General features: G+C 46.5%; 1 pseudogene; it reads left to right on the top strand.

The window, feature by feature from the left end:
• Positions 1–18,606, top strand: part of LOC131586346 (zinc finger protein 850-like) — a 152,559-nt pseudogene that overhangs the window by 112,960 nt on the left and 20,993 nt on the right.

Raw genomic sequence — 18,606 nt, 5'->3', positions numbered from 1 at the left:
ATTGGAAGTAGCATGTCCCGTAACCTTTGCACCAGTGCAAGGGGGAGGAATACAAGCTCAAATTACAGCTTTAGATTGGAAATGGTTATCACAGTTGCGATCTACAGTCAGTCAGTTTGGAGTGACCAGTGAACCGGTTAGACAGATGATTGATTATTTGTGGGGTACACAGATTTTGTTGCCTGCAGATTGTAGGAGTATTATGAAATTGATTCTTAGTCAACATCAGCAGTTGTTGTTTAATGCACACTGGCAAGCTTATTGTCAAGAAAGTGTAAATGTGCAAAGACAGGCAGGTGATCCACTGCATGGGTTGACTATGGAAGAATTTATGGGAATAGGAGCATATAGTCAAGTGGGAGCACAAGCAATTTTGGGACCAGATAAGTTGAGAGAAGGAATGCGGTTAGCACGAGCTGCATTTGATAGGATTAAGGAGCCAGGAGGTATTCCATCTTATATGGGTATTAAACAAGGGCGAGATGAGCCATTTGGAGCATTTATTGATAAAGCAGCTACAGCCATAGAGAGGGCAGGTGTCCCTGAATATATGAGGGGAGCATTATTAAAACAATGTGCATTACAGAATTGTAATCCAGCAACCAGGTCAGTTTTGAGTTCCTTAAATGCTAACTGGACTATTGAAGAGGCATTAGAGAGGATGTCTAATATACCAGTGGGCTCACAGGCAATGTTAGTTTAGGCAATTAAAGAACTAGCATCTAATCAGAGTCAGGTTTTAGCAGCTCTTGCACCCCTACAAGCGGCTACAACCAACAATGGCAGGATTCCAGCCTCCCGATTCAAATGTTTTCGCTGTGGCAACCTTGGACATATTCAGAAGGAATGTACTGTACCATTTGTTTGGTGCAATCACTGCTGGTCTAATACCCATGCTGATAGTGTTTGCCGCCGGAGATTGGGAAATGGGAAAGCCAGCGCGAGGAGCCGCTGTGCCAGGACACAGCAGCTGCAAGAACATCAGTGCAACTTCCCTCCAGCCTGCCACAGCAGGGAGCCTCAGCCTGGACCTGGCAGCCTCAGTGACTGTGGATTTATTGACATCACAGCCCTACAAGATTCCCACAGGAATTATTGGACCAGTGATAATAAATGGAAAAGCTATGGGTGCAATAGTGTTGGGACGTTCATCTGCTAGTCTAATGGGATTGTTTATTTTACCTGGAGTAATTGATGTGGACTATTCTGGTGAAATATATATCATGGCATATACACTGGCACCACCAACCAGAATTGATAAAGGACAGTGAATTGCACAATTGGTGCCGCTGCCACAATTTACCCATCAGTTGACACCATTGAAAAATCAATCATGGGGTACAGGTGGATTTGGTTCTACAGGAGGACTTACATTGCTTACCCTGGACTTAAACACTCGGCCCAAGCGAACAGTTGTTCTTAATTATAACAGAGAATCCCACCAATTGGAAGGACTATTGGATACTGGGGCGGACTCAAGTATTGTTGCTGCACAATATTGGCCCCAGGAATGGCCTTTGTTGCCTAGTATGGTTACTGTTACAGGGGTGGGAGGTTTAACTTTAGCAAAAAAGTCTCCACAAATTCAGATTCAATTAGATGGGAAGGTCATCAGTTCTGTTTTGTCAATTGTTCCATTACCAGACAAGGTTCAGTGTCTAATAGGGCGAGATATTTTGTCACAACTTGGTGTCATCTTGACCAATGAGCACCCTTTAGAATAGAGGCCATTGTTTGGACTTTCCCACTCCCACTTAAATGGATAATCCAGGAACCAGTATGGGTTGAACAGTGGCCTTTAAAAAGGGAAAGTCTGCAACACGCTCATCAATTAGTGCTGGAACAGTATCAACAAGGACATTTAAAGTTGTCAACAAGTCCTTGGAATACTCCTATTTTTGTTATAAAAAAGAAATCTGGGAAATATCGATTGCTGCATGACTTACGTGCAGTAAATGAACAAATGGAGCCAATGGGGGTGCTACAACCTGGTTTGCCCAATCCTGCAACGTTACCAAAAGATTGGCCCTTGCTAATAATTGATTTAAAGGACTGTTTTTTCACTATCTCACTGCATGAACGGGATACTTGCAGATTTGCTTTTACTTTGCCTTCATTAAATCGAGCAGAACCAGACAAGAGATTTGAATGGACAGTATTGCCACCGGGTATGTGTAATTCTCCTACCTTGTGCCAGCTTTATGTTGATAATGCTTTGCAGCCACTACGTGTTTGGTGGCCTACAACCATTATTTATCATTATATGGACGATATTCTTTTTGCTCAGTCACAACCTTTTGCAGATAAACAAGTTAAAGACATTCAAACACAACTACTTCAGAATGGACTGGTTGTTGCACCTGAGAAAACACAGCAGTCATCCCCATGGAAATATCCCGGGTGGACTCTAACTGAGCAGTATGTTGCTCCTCAGAAACTGTCATTAAACATGTCACTTCATACTGTTCATGATGCTCAGCGATTGCTAGGAGATTTACAATGGCTTAAACCTGTTGTGGGTATTCCTAATGAACTTCTACAATCTTTACGACCTTTGTTAAAAGGTACTGATCCTACAGCACCCATACAGGTCACCAGTGAACAACAAGAAGCTGTCAATAAAATAATGGACTGCATCCAGACAGGTGTTGTTCGTAGGCGAGATCCAGACTTGGACATTAATCTTACTGTATGGTTTGGACCTCAACATCTCATCGGTGCCTTAATGCAGCAACAAAAGAAAGCAGGGGAGATATGGGTATTAGAGTGGTTGTTGCCACCATTACTGTTGCAGGCAGTCGATTAGTTTTATTTACCCAATTAGTTGGTTTGTTCCTGTTGTCCCCCCGTGGTTCTGTGTTGGTTTCACCCACTTGTCAATTACTGTAAACCCTAGCCCCTTTTTCCAGATTGTTCCCCATACATCACCCTGATCCTGCCCCCGAGCCCTATCAATCTATGTAAACCCAACCCTTTGTTCCAGCAAGTTCTCTGCCTTTCATCCCTTACTCGAAGCCCCATTGGCATTATGACTGCCGCCCCTCCCACGTGTTATCCCTAGTGGTCCCCAACATTGTAAACCCTCCCCCCAACTCCTCCCCTGAAATACCCTGATTGGTTCCTGAGTTTGTACCCTCCCCACCTTAAATTGTGGCGCACAGAGGTGCTCCTGGCTCAGTTTGTCCTACCTTTGACCTTTCCAGTCCCTTCCCCATCCACTGTTCTTGTTTCCTACAATAAATCCGGTTTCTGGGAAGATTCTTGGACTCTGAGCCTCCTCCATTCCTCCACCGAGCACCCATGACGCGCTGAGACCGCAGAGCCTGAGGGCTTAAGAGCTCTGAAGGTTCGGTCTGGGACAAACAGCTCCCAGATCGTTCCCCACTCCTGACGCTGCCAGCGGTCAGTGAGGCAGAGCCAGCCGGAGCAGGAAAGGCCGCGGCAGGGGCAGCGTTACATTACAACAGAGACATACTTTAATTCAAAAAAATTGAAATTTTAGCAAATTTGATAAAACAAGGACGGAAGCGATTGTGGAAACTTATGGGTGCAGATCCAGCTAAAATTCAGATACCGATAAAAAAGGACACTTTAGATTGGTATTTAATTCACAGCTCCACATTGCAAGAAGCATTGCTTGACAACAGCAATGTAGTCAGTACTGAGGAAGTGCCTTGAATACCACTACGATGGATAGGTCAGCAGAATTGGATTGAAAAGCCTAAACGATCATTTGTGCCATTACCAGAGGCATCAACTGTGTTCACTGATGCTGGGAAGAAATCTCGTACAGCTGCTGCTACATGGCAAAATTCAGAAGGACAATGGAATCATCATATTATTCCAGCTCAAAAGGAGGATACATTGCAAACTCTGGAATTAGTCGCTGTTGTTTGGGTTTTGGTGCAGTTTAAGGGTCCTGTTAATGTGGTAACTGATTCTTTATATGTTGCAGGAGTGAGTGAACGTATTGAAAATGCAGACATAAAGGAAGTAAAAAACCCTCGTTTATATGAACTGTTTTTGCAACTTCAAAGAGCAGTAAAGTTGAGGACTGCTGCCTTTTCTATTATCCATATTCATAGTGGCAAATGGGATGTGAGTTTAGGAGAAGGAAATGCTAGGGCAGATCGATTGGTTTCATTGTCACAAAATAGCCCTGTCCCACCACAGACATTAGCTAGAGAAGCTCATGCCATCTTTCACCAAAATGCAAAAGGACTCCATCAGGAGTTTCAGATACCTTTGGAGGAGGCTCGGGCTATTGTCAAAGCATGTCCTATTTGTAGTTTTCATAATCAAGGCAGTGGATTGGGTCTTGGGGTAAACCCTAGAGGATTACAGGCTAATGAATTGTGGCAAATGGATGTTACTCATCTTGCAGAGTTTGGGAGAGTTAAATATGTGCATGTCACCATCGATACTTATAGTCATTACATCTGGGCTACAGCTCAGTCTGGTGAGAAAGCACGGAATGTTGAGCAGCATTTAGTAAGTTGTTTTGCAGTCATGGGAGTTCCATGTTCTATTAAAACAGACAATGGACCTGCTTATTGTAGTAGTAGAATTAAGCAGGTGATGCAATCATGGGGAATCAAACACATAACAGGGATTCCACATTCCCCCACGAGTCAGGCAATAGTAGAACGAGCAAATGGTACCTTAAAACAATATCTGAATAAATTTAGGGAGATCAAAGATCCACAAGAACGATTATTGCGTTGTTTATTTGTTTTAAATTTCCTCTGTATTTTTGGAAACAGTGATTTGCCTGCAGCAATACGTCATAGTGCACCTGAAGCAGAGAAAACTCAAAATCCAATATGGGTTCGCTATAAGGATCCAAAAACAGGACTGTGGGGAGGTCCTAGCAAAGTACTCTATTGGGGATGTGGTTATCTTTGTGTGTCTACCCCCACAGGGCCTGTCTGGGTGCCGAGCCGATGGACTAAACCTGCTGATCCCAGTGATTTACCTTCAGCTGATCCAGAAAATTTAGCAGATACTTCTCGCTCTCTACCATCAACATAGAGACGGGATCTGATGAACTCTCACATGCAAATTTTGTGTACACTACCAAATTGTGAATGTTATCCTTTTGTATGTTACATTTGGAAAGTGTGTAAAGAAAAGTGGTGGATACATTCTAAGTGGGGTCGATCCCCAAGAGGGATTTGTACAGAGTGTTACAACTTTGAAAGAAATTTGACTGAGATTGCATTACAGGAAGGTGTGCAAACAGGACAATTTGAAAAAGGATCTGATAGATGGTGGGAGATTTTTGCTTTTGGGATAAATCCAGAAAATTATTGTTATCATCCTAATACCCCTTTACCGCATATTATTGATGATATCCCAGGGGTAAAAAATAAAAATTGGGAGCAATTCTTAAGACAGCAGTCTCAAGAAAAAGGGTCTTTCCCTGAAAGTTATCCCTGCTGCCGAGAAGATGGAACACCCCGTGGTTCGAAGCAACGGAATCGACGGGCAAGGCAGAGGGGTAAAAGAAAAGGGAAGCAAGATCTCACATGGGATCCAGCCAAGATGCTGGCTGAGCTGCCGCAATCCTTTTAAAGTCCTTAAAGAACTATCTCTGATCAAGTTGTTGTGGTTTATCATGATAAAGGGAAGTGAAGGGTTTTTGATTGACATGGATGAGAGACAAACTATGTGGGTAACGTGGGCTAATCAAACTGGACAGGATAATTTTTGCCTTTCAATGGCTACCCCTTCGGATCCTTTTCAAACTTGTTTAGTGGGCGCACCTTTAGATGATTCATTCAATGCCACGATGTTTAAAAACTGGACAAAGAATTGGAAAACACCCAAGGAAGCAAACAAAACATTATGTGAAATTCCATCAGGTAAATTCATGATCAATATCTGTGACACAGGTTTAATTCCAGCAAATCCCATTGGTGCTCAAAATTGGTACACTGCTACAGGTTTAAATGTTACTGGGTCAGAACCACAAGAGTTAAGACTGTTAGGTTCAGCCCCTAGCAATTACTGTTTAACTTTAGTCAATCGGGCTAGGAACGATCATGCGAAAAAGTCTCATGGGCCAAATGGTACAAATGTTTCTCCACAAAATTTACTATATTTGCAAAATAATGATGCATACTGCGGCAATTGGTCTCACAAAGTAAATTCTAGCAGTACACCTCTACAATTACCACCTGGTATTTTTCTAATATGTGGAGATCGTGCATGGCAAGGACTGCCAGCAAACATTTATGGAGGGCCTTGTTATTTTGGGAAATTGACATTGTTTGCACCTACTATACAGCAACTGTTAGGAGCCAATAGAACCAGGATTTTGTGGGATGTTTCTGGAATTTGGTGGGGTTTTGAGATAATTGAGGGATTTTTTAAAATTTTTTGAAATTTTGTGGGATTTTTTTTGAGTTTTATGGGATTTTGCAAAAGTTAATTTTGTGGGATTTTTCTTGAATCTTGAGGGATTTTCAGGAGACTTGAAGAATTTTGAGGGATTTTTCTTGGATTTTGTGGAAATTTGTGGAGATTTGGTGGGATGTTACTGGAATTTGGTGGGGTTTTGAGAAGATTTCTGCAATTTTGTGGGATTTTCCCTGAATTTTGTGGGATTTTCCTTGAATTTTGTGGGATTTTTCTTGAATTTTGTGGGATTTTTCTTAAATTTTGTTGGATTTTTGGAGATTTGAAAAATTTCTTGGGATTTTTCTTAGATTTTGTGGTATTTTGTGAAGATTTGGTGGGATGTTTCTGGAATTTGCTGGAGTTTTTGAGAACATTTAGGGAATTTTGTTGCATTTTTTTTTTGGAATTTTGTTGGATTTTGAAGAGACTTGAAGAATTGTGAGGGATTTTTCTGAAATTTTGTGGAAATTTGTGGAGATTTGGGGGGATGTTTCTGGAATTTGGTGGGATTTTCTTTGTAATGTTGTGGAATTTTCTGAAATTTTGTGGGATTTTGAGGAGACTTGAAAAATTTGGTGGGATTTTTCTTAGATTTTGTGAAAATTTTTGGAGATTTGGTGGGATGTTACTGGAATTTGGTGGGGTTTTGAGAAGATTTCTGCAATTTTGTGGGAGTTTTCTTGAATTTTGTGGGATTTTGAGGAGACTTGAAGAATTATGAGAGATTTTTCTTGATTTTGTGGAATTTTGTGGATATCTGATGGGATGTTTCTGTAATTTGTTAGGGTTTTGGGAAGCTTTAGGGATTTTTGGTTTTGTTTTTTAAATTTCGTGCGGGTTTTTTTGAGTTTTATGGGATTTTGCCAAATTTAAATGATTTTGTGGGATTTTTGTAGAATTTAGAGTGATTTTGAGGAGACTTGAAGAATTTTGAGGTATTTTCTTAAATTCTGTGAAATTTTGTGCAGATTTGGTGGGATGATTCTGGAATTTGGAAGGGTTTTGGGAAGATTTAGGGAATTTTGTGTGATCTTTTTCTGGAATGTTGTGGGATTTTGAAAAGACATGAAGAATTGTGAGGGATTTTTCTTAGATTTTGTGGAAATTTGTGGCGATTTAGTGGGATGTTTCTGGAATTTGGTGGGGTTTTCAGAAAATTTAGGGAATCGTGTGGGATTTTTCTGGAATTTTGTGGGATTTTTCTTGAATTTTGTAGGATATTGAGGAGATTTTGTGAGTGTTTTGTGGAATTTTGAGGGATTTTGAGGAGACATGAAGAATTTTGAGGTATTTTCTTAGATTTTGTGGAAATGTGTGGGGATTTGGTGCGATGTGACTGGTATTTGTTGGGGTTTTGAGAAGATTTCTACAATTTTTGTGATTTTTCTGAAATTTTGTAGAGACTTGAAGAATTTTGTGGGATTTTTCTTAGATTTTTTGGAATTTTTTGGAGAATTTGAGGGATGTTTCTGGAATTTGGTAGGGTTTGGGGAAGATTTAGGGAATCGTGTGGGATTTTTCTGCAATTTTGTGGGATTTTTCTTGAATTTTGTGGGATATTCAGGAGATTTGGTGGGATGTTTCTGGAATTTGGTAGGGTTTTGGGAAGATTTAGGGAATTTTGTTTTGGTTTTTGCAATTTCGTGCGATTTTTTTTGAGTTTGATGGGATTTTGCAAAACTTTCAATAATTTTGTGGGATTTTTCTGGAATCTTGAGTGAGTTTGAGGAGACTTGAAGAATTTTGAGGGATTTTTCTTAGATTTTGTGGAAATGTGTGGGGATTAGGTGGGATGTGACTGGAATTTGTTGGGGTTTTGGGAAGATTTAGGGGGTTTTTTCTTCGCTTTTCCAATTTTGCGTGATTTTTTTTTTTTGAGTATTATGGGATTTTGCAAAAGTTGAAATAATTTTGTGGGATTTTTGTGGAATTTTAAGTGATTTTGAAAAGACTTGAAGAATTTTGAGGTATTTTCTTAAATTTTCTGGAATTTTGTGGAGATTTGGTGGGATGTTTCTGGAGTTTGCTACGGTTTGGGGACGATTTAGGGAATTTTTTTGAAATTTTTTTTCTAGAATCTTGAGGGATTTTGTGGAGACATGAAGAATTTTGTGGGATTTTCCTGAAATTTTGTGGAAGTTTCTGGAGATTTTGTGGGATGTTTCTGGAATTTGGCTGGGTTTTGAGAACATTTAGGGAATCATGTGGGATTTTTCTGCATTTTTGTGGGATTTTTCTTAGATTTTGTAGGATATTGAGGAGATTTTGTGGGTGTTTTGTGGAATTTAGAGTGATTTTGAGGAGACGTGAAGAATTTTGAGGTATTTTGTTAGATTTTGTGGAAATTTGTGAAGATTTTGTGGGATGTTTCTGGAATTTGTGGAGATTCTGTGGGATGTTTCTGGAATTTGGTGGGCTTTGAGATGATTTCGGGAGTTTTATCGGATTTTTGTCGAATTTTGTGTATTTTTTCTGGAATTTTGTAGGATTTTGAGAACATTTCAGGCAATTTTCATGAAGATTTTGATAAAAAAACAGGAAAATAAAAGGGGGAAAACTGCTGAAATTTCGGTAAACAAAGGTGAAAAGCAAAACCATCCAAAGGGACCTAAACTCCACGCTAAATCCGCATGGTTTGGCCTAACATCAGCCAAATGGGGATAAAATCATCCCAAGTGGTCCGAAGTGCAACCAAAAGGGCATAAAAACGCCCAAACTGGTGTAAAACCCACTCCAAATGGCCTAAAATCACCCTTGAATCTCCCAAATGGTGCAAGATCCACCCTGAAAGTCACTGGTTTTGCCTCAAATCACCCAAAGGGCCCCAACATCCCCCAACCTGGCCTGAGACGGCCAAAAGGGACCTGAAATCACCCGAAAAGGGCTCGGTTCGAGCGGCACCGGGACTGGGAGCGAGACCGAGATCGAGACTGAGACCGAGACTGAGACCGAGAGCGGGCCTGAGACTGGGACTGAATCCGGCACCGGCACTGAGACCGGCACCGCTCCGGGACCGGGACTGAGACCGGGACTGAGACCGGGACCGGGACTGAGACCGGGACCGGCACCGCTCTGGGATTGAGATCGACACCGGGACCGGAATCGGCTCCGGGAGTGCCCCGGGACTGCTCCGAGACTGAGACCGAGGCCAGCACAGGGACTGGGATCAACTCAGGATCAGGATCAGGAGCGCTCTGAGACCGAGACTGAGACCAGAACCGGGATCAGCACTGGGATCACTCCTGGAGCAGCACTGGGATCAGCACTGGGATCACTCCAGGACCAGCACTGGGATCAGCACTAGGATCACTCCAGGACCAGCACTGGGATCAGCACTGGGATCACTCCAGGACCAGCACTGGGATCAGCACGGGGATCACTCCAGGACCAGCACTGGGATCAGCACTGGGATCACTCCAGGACCAGCACTGACACTGGGACAGGAACAGCTCCGAGGCCAAGACCGAGACCAGGACTGAAACCAGCACTGGCACCTGCACTGAGACTGGCACCGCTCCGGGACCGAGACCGAGACCGGGACTGAGAGTGAGATGGAGACAAAGACTGGGACTGGGAGCGCTCTGGGACCGACACTGGGACCACCACAGCTTCGGGACAGAGATCGACACCGGGACCGGAATCAGCTCTGGGATCGCTCCAGGACCACCGCGTTCACTCCGGGCAGTTTTGGCCATGCCCCCAGGTGAGACTGGGGAGGGACTGGGAGGGTGCTGGGAGGGAACTGGGAGGGAGCCCTGGGCGGGGCGGGACTGCCTCAGTTCGCATCGTTCTGGTGCAGCCGTCCCAGTCCATGTGGTCCCGGTTCATGTGATCCCAATCTCTGGTCTTGATCCATATGGTCCCGGTCTGTGCAATCCCAGTCTGTGCAGTCCCAGCCCATGGATCCCAGTCTGTGTGGTCCTGCATGCCACACACTCCAAGAGTCTGGAATTCCAGTTCCCAGCAAGGAAAAGCTGTTCCTGCCCTTGAAGGCAAAGCTCTTGAGAAGGGGCCGAGAGCCAAGTGCAGCAAGATCTTACAGTGACATTTCCCTGCCAGCCCCCAGAACTTCACCCATGCTTGTTGTAGCTCCTGGATTGGGAATTAAATCAGGGGAGGGTCTCTGGTGGGAGCTGCCCTGGGTGCAGGGAGACGCTGATGTCAGTGTTCAGGAACACACATAATCACAGATTGATTATATGCAGGCGCTTTATTGAAGCACATGGGAACTAGGGGTATCAGCAACCCAAATCTAGCTCCATCATCTTTGTCCAAAGTGCACATATTTCTACAATTTCAGCTGTAGCACTAATCACTATAACAACCTTATCAATAGTGCTTCATTAATATTGCTTGATTAGCTTTATCAATATTGCTTCATGACACTTAGCTCATCCTTGTACGAACATGTATGAATCTTATCTCTGGGTGGGTATTCTGGAATTCCCAAGTACCAGTTCCTGTTACCGTAAACATTTCAGCTTGCTAGACCATCCCCAATACCAGACATTCTTGCGGCCTACTTCTTCATGGTTTTAAGAAACATTTTCAGAGACATTTAACCCCATAATAACAAGGCTTTCACTGCTGTGGTGTCACAGACAGTGGAACACTGGGGCTGTCACTGCTGTGGTGTCACAGAGAGGAGAACACTGAGGCTGTCACTGCTGTGGTGTCACAGATAGGGGAACACTGGGGCTTTCATGGCTGTGGTGTCACAGAGAGGGGAGCACTGGGGCTGTCACTGCTGCGGTGTGTGATAGATTGACATTTAAGTAAAAAATGAGAAACAGCTAAGGAAGTTATGGTTGCTGGAGGCTGATGGGAGTTTTTTCTCCTGGCCGATAAGTGGTCATTTCTGAGAACTGACAGTAGTTTTGACCATCGAAAAGTGATATCAACCTGTGAACACCACCCTTTAAATCTTAAGCCTGGGAATTTCTTTTTCTTTGGTTTCTGGCTTTTGAAGAGGTAACAGGGCTCCGGTTCAGCCTCCTCCCCCCCAGGTCAGACAAGGCCACAGGGAGAGTGAGGCTGGCTGGAGTTCTGCAGTTCCTGGTGGGGGATGGAGACTGTGAAGTGACAGGAGCCCCTTCCCAGAGGGAAGTACGCCCATCTGTATTAGTAGACTGCCCTGACTGTAAATCTTTGAGTTCATCAAAGGGTCATTGCTAAACAAAACCTTGGTTTTGCCTGCTGACATTGCTGGTCGGGCGGTGTCCCAGGAGATGCTCTTGATGGTTGCCTCTTTTCCTGGGCATGGCACTGGAGGAGGTCCAGGCCCAGGTGATGCCACTGAAGGAAATGTGCCCTCATCCCAGGGATGCTCAACACAGACTCCCCCAGCCCCTCAGTGCCCTGCCGCTGGTCACAGCAGCCCCTGCCTGGCTCCTGCCTGCCCACACCATGGTCAGCTCTGCCTGCTCCTGGACATGGAGCTCAGCCAGGGCTGGTGCTGTGTGGGCTTTGCTGGTGGTACCAGCCAGACACTGGGGTGAGAGCTCCATCTCTTTATTGGAACAGAAGAGCTGTGCTGGGCCCTGCCCTGGCAGGAGGGACCCACCTTCAGTCCAGGCCACAGAGCAGGGCGGGTCCCTTCAGGGACACAGGGCCTTGCTTTGGGTGGTGGCAGCATCTGCACAGCAGCAAGCTGGTAATGCAGCTGTGACAGGGACATCACGTATGGGCATGGAGATGTGAAATGTGTGGTGCAGGTGTCCCTGAGGGAGGTGTTTGGCTGGACTTGTGAAGCTGCAGAGGGGAACCTGTTGAGAGAGGAGATGGCTGAGGCCCCAGCTGCAGCTGGCACACAGGGACCCTCTTGCACACTGGGAGATTCTCACTGTGCTCAAAGTTTCCCTCTGAAGACTAAGAGGTGAATGTGGATGGGTTTAGCAACTGGGCTGCAGGCCAAACAATTGAGTTAGCAAAAGAAGAAATTGAGAAAATACAAGTTTATCCATAGCAAGGAGGAAAGCAAGGCTGTTGGCATAGAAACCAATAAAAAGGGACATAAGGGGTATTTGCAGTTGTAATAAATGGAATTGTTTTGTGATAACTAAATTGTAACTGTTACTAAAGTTATTATTAGAAACAATCAAGAATCAGTGTTATAAAGCAGATGTACCCCTTTGCAGATGTTACATTTCAAAATTAAGGTACAGGATGTAGTTTAGAAGATAAATGGTGTCTCAAGACCAAAATGGCCTTGAGATGGACCAAAATTAGAACAAATTTAGGCATTGGGCCTAAAGATTAGTAAACATAAGGCTAATTAGTAGACTAACATAACACAAGGATTAGTACACACACGCAAACCTGTAAGGTTATCCAAAGGACAACGAGGAAGAGGAGAAGCCTTTGCCAAAAGACCACCAAAAGAAGACTGAAGACCTCATAACAACAAGTGAGGCGTGCGCTGTGAAGAATAGTGACGTAAAGTCAGAAAAATTGGAAATAGGGGGAAACTTTCAGGAAACATTAATGAATATGTATAAGCATACAGTATATAAGTTTAGCTTGAAGTGCTTTGTTTTGAACGTGAAGCAGGGCGGGAAGCCTCCATACCCTGGTCGGTTTTGCTTATGCTTTAATCATGCTTAATTTCTAGCAGATTATATATATAAATTTTAATTTTTATTAAACTGTATTATTTTACTAAACTGTATTCTTTTATAACATATTACTATTAAGTTTAGTAAATTGTATTCATTTTTAATTAAACTGCCATTGAGCCAAGGGACCTAGTTGTCAAAATTCTAATTTCATTTATAACAATATTTTAACAAAGAAGGCTGGTACAACAACATTGGTATTTAACAAACATGACACAACATGAGCTATATTAACAAAGAAGGCACCTTACGGTGACAACATTCTACTGTTCAAACTGTAAAACATCTTTGTGTACTGATCAGGAGGTCACGATTTACTCTTTACAATCCTGATGCTGAATGTCTCCTTAGGAGGTCTGGTCACAGAGAAGAATGAGCCCCTTGTGGGCTGCCCCTGTTTGGACAACCTGCTCCTCACCCCGAGCCTCAGCATGTCTGACATCGCCCACCTGGGACTGACATCCCAAAGCATTGAGAACATTTATCAATTTTTCTTCATAATTAAAATCTAATTAATAAAAATATTTTTTAATAATAATATTATTCTGTATCCTTATAACCCATTTTTATTATTATATAAAAGAATTGATACATTTTTATCAACTAAAAACATTATCGGTCCTTGGTTCAAAGTAACACAATTCCCTTCATTAATTAATTGACCATTATTTCTCACTCTTTATGTTAATTCGTCCTATTTTTAGTCCTTTGATCATCTATTTTATCGTTTTCTCAGACAGGGTAAAAGGAGCCACTTTGGGGTCCATGGAGACTTTTCTGGGGAACATTTGGGGCAGTTTTGGGTCTGGGAAAGGAATTTAGAAAGAACCTGGGGGTCTGGAGAACGCTTGGGGGAGCCGGGTGGGCACTTGGAGGGGCACTTAGGGATTCTGTGGGACAATTCGGGGTCCAGGGGAGCACTTGGGGGTCCAGGGGGGCACTTGGAGGTCAGGGAGGGGAATCTGGGGGCCCTTCGGGGTCCGGAGGGGCACTTGAGGGGCTGTAACAGGGAATCTCTGGGCCGCGGGGGATGATGGGAGTTGTAGGCGCCGGTATAATACGGTTTAATGGGGCCGCGGAGCATCACGGGAGTTGTAGACGCAGCTCCAATGGGTTCCGGTGAGGCGCGGGGCATGACGGGAGATGCAGTCCCAGCTGGAATAGCGCTCTATGGGCGCCGCGGAGCATGATGGGAGCTGTAGTCCCGGAAGTGGCTCGGAAGGCGCGTTTGGCGGTGCGGGGAAGCGCTTGGAGAACACTTTTGTGTCCGAGCCGTGGCTGCAGGTCCTGGGGGCGAATGTATACGGCTCGGGAGCACTTGGGGGGAACCTGGGGAGCTCTAACCGGGCTCTTTAGGGCGCGGGTACGGCAGGAGGTTTGGGCGCGGAACTGTGTTGTGGGATGATGGGAGATGAATTCCCAGGAGTGGCTGGAAGGGGAATCTGTGGGCTCGGGAGCATTCAGGGATCCAGGGACGCTTTGGGGGGTCCCAAACGGGCGCTGAGGGGGCACTCAGGGATCCTGGAGGGTCTGGGGGACACATGGGACATATGGGGGGCGATCCCGGGGTTCAGGGGAGCGCAGGGCATATTCCCAGTCCCTCCCAGTTCCTTCCAGCATGATCCCGTTTGCTCACAACCACTCCCAGTCAGCCTCAGTGTAGTTGGACTCCCTGCCAGTACGATCCTATTAATCTCCAGCATGATCCCAGTTTATCCCAGTATAAGTCCTGTTGCTTCCAATCAGCCCTAGCATGCTCCCAGGAACTCCCAGTTCCTGCCAGTTGCTCCTGGCATGACCCCAGTTGTTCACAGGTGCTCCCAGTCAGCCTCAGCATGATCTCAGTAACTTCCAGTATATCCCATTTGCCCCCAGCGTGGTCTCAATTGTCCCCTGCAGTTTCCTACTCACTGCCAGTCTGATCCCAGTATGATATCCCAGTATGATCCCAGTTTCCCTCAGTGTGATCACAGTCTTTCCTGGCATGGGCCCAGCTGCTCCCAGTATGGTCCCAGGATGATATCAGTACACAGCCAGTGCAATCTCAGCCACTGCCAGGATGATCCCAGTACAAACCTGTCCCTGCCAGTGCTGCCACTCCTGGGATCCCCCAGCCCTCTCTGTGTTCCCCCCTCCCGCATCTCCCCAGAGCAGCCCCAAGGGCTGGCAGTCCCCAGCCAGGGTCCCCAGCCAGCCCCAGGTTGGATCTGCAGCCCCCAATTTTCCCAGTTTCCCTCTCCTTTTCCCCGGGCCGGGTTCCCCCCGTCCCCAGCGGGTGGGAGCAGCGGAGAGCCCCGCGCTGCCCATCCCGACCTGTCCCGGCTCCATCCCCGCTCCTGCCGTGGGCTGTGAGGGGTTCGGGAACGGGGCACCGAGGGTGTCACTGCTCCTGGGGGAGGAGGAGGAGGGATGGAAGAGGAGGGATGAAGAAGGAGAGTGAGAAGGGATGGAAATAGGAGAAGGAGGTGGGCTCAGGGAGGAGAAGGAGGAGGGATGGAAGGGGAGGAGAGGGAGGAAGATGTAAATACTCCACAAACTCCTTCATTCTTGTCCCCCATGGGGATGTGTCCGCCCTTCACAGAACACGGGCGGGAAGGGGTCTCAAAATATATCCAACATTGACCTAAGGTATTTTAGACAAAGAAGGCTCAGACTTAGGAGACGTGGTCCTGGGTTCATTGTATGTGGATCGCCTGGGACAAGAAAGAGGCTGAGATTCCTCGGGTGCTCTCTTAAACTTGGGGGAGGGGGTGGCCAGGGGATACAGGGGGGTTACAGGCAATGGGAAAGGGAAAAGAAAAGGGAGGTTAGGTAGGGACTGACCTTATACAAAACCAAGGGTGAGTTCTTCCCTTGGGACATACCATAGTTTTTTAAATGAACTTCAACAGGAAGAGGAGGGACAAAGGAGGATCAGGGAAAGGAGAAGGAACCAAGAGGTGAAGAACTCCCTGAATTTACAGTCCCCCACCTGTGGGATCATCACCCCCCATCCCACAGGTGCCCCGAGAGGGGGAGCTCAGCCCAGATGTCCTGGGGGGTCCCTGGGTTGGGTTTTTTGGGGGGGGATATTTGTGACTTAAGGACTGCAAAGCTGAGCGGAAAATGCCACTTTGAGGACACTGGGGGATCGCAGCATCTCTAAGTGGGGAGATGGAAATAGGGGGAACTTTTCAGATTCCTGGGACTCCCAGCAGCCTGGGGAGGGCAGGGACCGATCAGACAGGGGACCCCCAGTACAAGCGTGACCCCCAGCAGCTGGGACGGGAGGAACCTCTGAACACCAAAGGGGAGAGACCAGAGATGGGGAACTCCTGGGAGGCATTTTCAGGGCTGAATCTTGGTGTTTGGAAGGTTTTTATGGAAGGCTTGTGATTTCTAGAGATGGACTTGAGGAGGAGGAACCCCCTAATCCAATGTGGTCATGAATTGTATTTTTCCCGAAACCAGGATTTCCCATTCACAGACCTTGGTCAGATGGAGAAGGCAGCTGCGAGGAAGAGGAAGATACCCCAGGACACCCAGGCAGGTGAGGAGGAAGTCAGTGCCCCTTTCCCCCTCTCTCCTGCTCCATCTCCCAGCCCAGCCTGGCCCCCAGCTGCAGGACAACCCCGCTGCCGACGCCGTCCTGCCGGGGACGCACTGGGGGGATCTCCTTCCCCTTCCCTCTGGCACGGAGGCAAATCCCATCCTCTCCTTGTCCTTCCTCCCCCAGACAAGGAGCTGAGGATGGAGACCAGGGAGGACAAATCTCCACGGCAAAACCTCATGGACGAGGCCGTTCTGAGCAGCTCCACAGTGCAGGAATCCAACGGGGAGGAAAATCTTCAGAGATCCCGCAGAAGGAGGGGCTCCAAACCCATCCCAGGGTGCTCTGAGGAGGAAAGACCCACCCTGTGCCGGGAAGGCGGCCGGAGATCCAGCCGAGGCTCTGAGCTGGTGGTCCATGAGCAGCTTCAGGATGGAGAGAAGCCCTACAAGTGCTTGGAGTGTGGGAAGAGCTTCAGCCAGAGTAACAAACTCATCTGCCACCAGATGATCCACACCGGGGAATGGCCCTATCAGTGTGGGGAATGTGGGAAGGGCTTCAGCTTCAACTCCGACCTCATCATCCACCAGCGCATCCACACTGGGGAGAGGCCCTACGAGTGTTCTGAGTGTGGGAAGAGGTTTCAGACCAGCCCCCATCTCCTCCGGCACCAGCGGATTCACACGGATGAGAGGCCCTTCCGCTGCCCCGACTGCGGGGAGGGCTTCAAGCAAAGCTCCCACCTCATCAGGCACCAGCGCATCCACACTGGGGAGAGGCCCTATGAGTGTGGGGAATGTGGGAAGAGCTTCAGCCGGAGCTTTAGCCTGATCTGCCACCAGAGGACGCACACCGGAGATCGGCCCTATCAGTGTGGGGAATGTGGGATGACCTTCAGCCAGAGGTCCCAGCTGACCATCCACCAGATGATCCACACTGGGGAGAGGCCCTACGAGTGTCCCGAGTGTGGGAAGAGGTTTCAGACCAGCTCAACTCTCCTCGTGCACCAGCGGATTCACACGGATGAGAGGCCCTTCCGCTGCCCTGACTGCAGGAAGGGCTTCAAGCAAAACTCCCACCTCATCACCCATCGGTGCATCCACACTGGGGAGAGGCCCTACGAGTGTCCCCAGTGTGGGAAGAGCTTCTCAGACAGGTCTAACTTGGCCAGACACCAATGGAGGCACTGGTAAGGGCGGCCCTGCGAGTGCCCCAAGTGCGCGAAGAGCTTCGTGTGCTGCCTCAGCTCCATCCCCCATCAGAGGACCCACGTTGGGCAGAGCCTTGATGACCCACGTTCCCAGTGATCTGTGTTGGGAACACACTGGGTTGCTGGTCATTCTGGTTTGGTTCTATCTTTTGATTCATCTGCATTCCTGTAAAAGACAAAATTGGGGCAAAATCTATGAGTTCATCAAAGGCATCTAAAGCCTCACTTTTCACTAGTGCTTTAAGGGAATCTGGGATTCAAGGAGATACCTGGGAGTGTTTGGGGATTTTGGGGGTATTTGGTGGAGTTGTCTCCATTTCTTGTCATTCAAAGAGATGCGAGGGTTCAATCTGTCACCTCAATGCCACTGAAAACTACTCAGTCCCACACCAAAATTACTGGATTCCACAGCCCCTCAGGGTGTAATGCCTTAAGTTTTAGGTTTCATATCTTTCATATTCTGCGCTACCTAGGTTTGTAGTTTTCAACTTCCTATTAAGTGTTAGTGAGCTCTCTTCACAGAGTAGGTAGACAAAACAATTCCTTTTCTAGCATGATACCAAGGACAATTGTTACAAGTTCCAGGCCCAAAAGCATGAACAAGGGTGGACTGAAGAGAGAAAACAAGAATGATGGGACTTCATCATCTGAGGCTGTAATTGGACAATGAACCCCAATATGCAGATGAACCTGAACTTCTAAAAATGTGAGACCTTGTGATCACTTGTCCATTTTTGTGACCATTTTTGCTCCATCTTGGGTGTAGCCCTGGCCAGGCTCTTGTGGTGCTCTAGATGTATCCTTTAAGGCCTTTTAATAAACTTTATTCTTAACTCTGGGTTCTGTTCTAG

Source organism: Poecile atricapillus, chromosome 19 (assembly GCF_030490865.1).
Source record: "Poecile atricapillus isolate bPoeAtr1 chromosome 19, bPoeAtr1.hap1, whole genome shotgun sequence".
In the NCBI taxonomy this organism is placed as follows: Eukaryota; Metazoa; Chordata; class Aves; order Passeriformes; family Paridae; genus Poecile; species Poecile atricapillus.
Note: the sequence above shows the minus strand (reverse complement) of the source record. Positions and strands in the feature narration are given on the sequence as shown.